Source organism: Lactuca virosa, chromosome 2 (genome assembly GCF_052849685.1).
Source record: "Lactuca virosa cultivar CGN04683 chromosome 2, Lactuca_virosa_CGN04683_v6, whole genome shotgun sequence".
NCBI lineage: Eukaryota > Viridiplantae > Streptophyta > Magnoliopsida > Asterales > Asteraceae > Lactuca > Lactuca virosa.
Window position 1 is genome coordinate 171,945,860 of NC_136427.1, and position 3,872 is coordinate 171,949,731.

Below are 3,872 nucleotides of genomic sequence, written 5' to 3' on the forward strand. Positions count from 1 at the left end.
ATTCATTTTAAAACAATTGGGATGTCATCGTCAATACAGAAACATAAGCATAAACAGAACTCACATTCATTTACACTAGTGATCTACATCTCTTTTAAATCTCTCGGTGTAAAGTAGCTTCATATTGACACTTGTGATACAAATAAGCTTGAGTGGGTCAGGTTGGGAAACCTGGTGAGTACATAGGGTTTTCAACCCACAATAATATAATTATTATGTTTAAACATCAAACAATTAACCCAATTACCCATCCCCATTATCTTCTTTACTCTTAAGGATCTACCCTAAGAATCAACTATTCCTCGTTCATTCATTCCTAAGGATCATGCTAAGGAATCGGCACGAAGTCCATCGTCACCGGGGTTTAGGCACTAAGTCTGCATAGTCGCCAGGATTTATACAATAGGTACTAAGTCCGCATAGTCACCAGGGTTTAGGCACTAAGTCTGCATAGTCGCCATAGTTTATACAACAGGCACTAAGTCCGCATAGTCGCCAAGGTTTTGGCACCAAGTCTGCATGATCGCCACGGTTTAGGCACCAAGTCTGCATGATCGCCAGGGTTTAGAGTACACCGGGTGAACACATCGTTCACAACACCTACAGGTTGCGAGCCTGCTAGTGTTCACTGGACTGTCTAGAATAGTCCGTGGTTGTCATCCATACTCTGCTAGATGACGGGGCCATCATTTGGGAAAGGCTTCTCACATCGTCCACCTCTCACACTCACCTCGTGGTCTATAACACCTCTCAACTCATCATCCAACTCATATTCCATCTATTACATCTACCCATGTTTTACGCAACATATTATCGTAGATATATATATATATATATATATATATATATATATATATATATATATATATATATATATAGTTTAAATCATTTAAAACATGTATAAAATCGTTCATCCAGCATAGACAGCAAGTACTCAGATAATATTCACACATAGCACGTAGTTTATATAAAATACTTCATATCTATGTGTAAGATGAAAGTAACTATGCACTCACTTGAAAAGGTGGTGATTCCGAACTCAGACAGCGCTTCGCTTCTTAAAAAATAATTTCCTTCGACGAAACCTAGTATTATTACAACTAGAGTTTAGTCTATTATTCGCCGAGACTAATTAATAGTCTAACTATTATTACTATTATATAAGCGTTAAACAATACTTATATAACCCATAATAATATCCCAAGTACTTATTATAAGTTCCTAATAACGTTACTATAATTAAATAAAAGCTATATTAAAAATAGCGTAGGCGTAGCTCACTTACAGCGGGTTTTATAGAAAACCGGGCTTTGCTTGGAGCAGCGTTCCCGATCCGAAAAGCTCTTCTTCTCGGAGCCGTCGAGCACTCCGGGGCTTCCGCCTCGTGCTAGGGAGGTTCCCTAGGCTTTTCGGGGGGTTTCGGGGCTAGAGAGAGGTTCTAGAGAGAGAGAGTAAAGAGAAGAAAGAATAGGAAAGGTGTGAAGAAAATGAGGGTGGGAGAGGTTCTATTTATAGGGTGAAAAATGGCTGAACTTGGTGCCACATGTCGCCATCTAGTGGCAAGACTTGGGGAGAAAGCAATGGCCAAGATTGTGCCACATCACCCATTTTCGCACAACACACTTCCGACTTCTAAAATCCGTAACTTTCACATACGACCTCCATTTTTGACATTATTTATATCCACGCGTAGGTAAAAATAAGATCTACAACTTACATTTTGACTCCGTTGGCTAATTCTCGACCGATCTTAAATTTAACAGTACGAGGAGATTATACTGTTAAATGTCCGCATAAAATTCATAACTTCTACATACGGACTCTGTTTTCGTCTGTCTTTTTACCATTGAGTTCCTATTAATGAGATCTTCAATTCTCATTTAGTTCTCGTAGGCCAAAAACCGCTCGATCAAAGATTCGAGTTTCGGGCTGTGCACTGCTAAGCCAAATCTTAGAAAATTAATAACTTCCTCATACGAAGTCAGATTTGGGCGTTCTTTTTTTTGTATGTTCTCGGTTTAACGTATACTACAACTTTTGTTTAGATTTCTAAGGCTAAAAAGTCCTCCATCGTAAATTCACTATTTACCTCTCCCGGTGTCGTGCCGGTTTTGCCATAAAACTTCGACGGACCATAACTTCTTCGTTATAACTCGGATTTCAACGTTCTTTATATGTATGGAACCCTTGAGACGTATTCTACAACTTAGTTAAGATTATTTATTCTAAATAATCTTTTGTCAAAAAGTCATTTTCGACCCCTATTATCTCTAAATTGACTAGCCCGAATCTACGGGCGTTACACAAATGACTCCAAGACTCCATCCTTTTGGAGTTGGGCTATGCACTTTTTGTTGACATGTCTAAGACGGAAATTCCACAAGCATGCCTTGTCTAAACCATTAGACGAATTGGTATGAAACACATTATTCCCTAAGTTGTCTACAACCATCACAATTTCATATACACCATTACAAGGCAATGCTTCAAAATATAAAGTACCATTATAGAAAGCATTAATAGAACCAATTTCATTATTAAATGAAAATCTAAAACCTTGTTTGTATGAACCATGAAAAGAAATAATATTCCTCGTCATCTCTGACGAGTAGCAACAATCATTCAACTCTAAGCCAAACCCATTCTCGTGACAGTAGAAGCACGTTGCTTCTTTAGGATCGGATGAGGGAGTGGCAGAACCAGCTTTACCTTTGGATACATTTGAGGAGGATCCATCATGGGACTTTCCCTTGTGGCTCTTAGAGGGAGCTTTCATCTTCTTCCCTTTTCCATGTCCTATTGTGAGGACGAGGGCAATAGCAGTAGGGGCGGACTCGACAGCTTTGCCTTTCAGTCCACTTTCAGCAGTTCTCAACAAACCTTGAAGTTTTCTCAAGGTGACTTCCTCCTTGTTCATATGATAAGTCATTTTGAACTGGTCATAACAAGGAGGTAAAGAGTGGAGAATGATATCAATCACCAACTCTTCGTCAAAGTTGACATTCAACTTGAGAACCCGATCCACATACATTTGCATCCTTTGCAAGTGGCTCGTGATGGACTCTCCATCTTCATCTTGGTTGTGATCAATGAGGCGACAATCCCGTACCTTTCTTGACGCACACTTTGATGGTACTTTTCCATCAAATCTTGGCACGTCTCGTAAGGGCAGTAGTCTTCGTAGAACCGATGGAGCTCAGGAGTCATAGTGGCTACCATAATACACGACACCTTTGTAGCGTCTTTTTCGTGATCCATATACTCAGCTATTTCTTCAGCAGAAGCTTTGGTTTCATCTATCTCTTTGAGCTTTTCGTCGAGGACGTATTCTTTCTCCTCGTATCGAAGGGCCATGCGGATGTTGCGGATCCAATCATTAAAATTAGACCCATCAAAAGTGACCCCCCAAAAATGTTCAAAAGAGAAAAGGAGCTTGAGGAGTTGGATTTCGAGCCGGAAGCGTTGTTTGAGCCAGACATCTGAAAAAGAAAAGGAACAAAGTTTAGATTAGATAAGCAATTCTTAATATAACATCCAAATGAAATATTAAGGCTAGGACCCACAATAATTCACAATTTGGAAAAGGGATGTCGTAATCCAATTGCAAATTATTTGAAGGTAGGTAAATGACGATTTACCAATTCCACCACGAAAAACGAAATGAAGAATTAGGTTTTAAATGAAATGAAATTCCTAGATTCTTTTGAGATTCATTGAACTTTTCAATGGCATGTTTAATCTCGATTATGCCCTTCAAGTTTGTGACTGGGATACCGAGGATCACAAACAAGGTGTGAATAACCTTGCAAATTAGCTTGGCACTCTCGATTTCATTTACCACCTAATCAATGTGTCGGTTAACCACACACGCT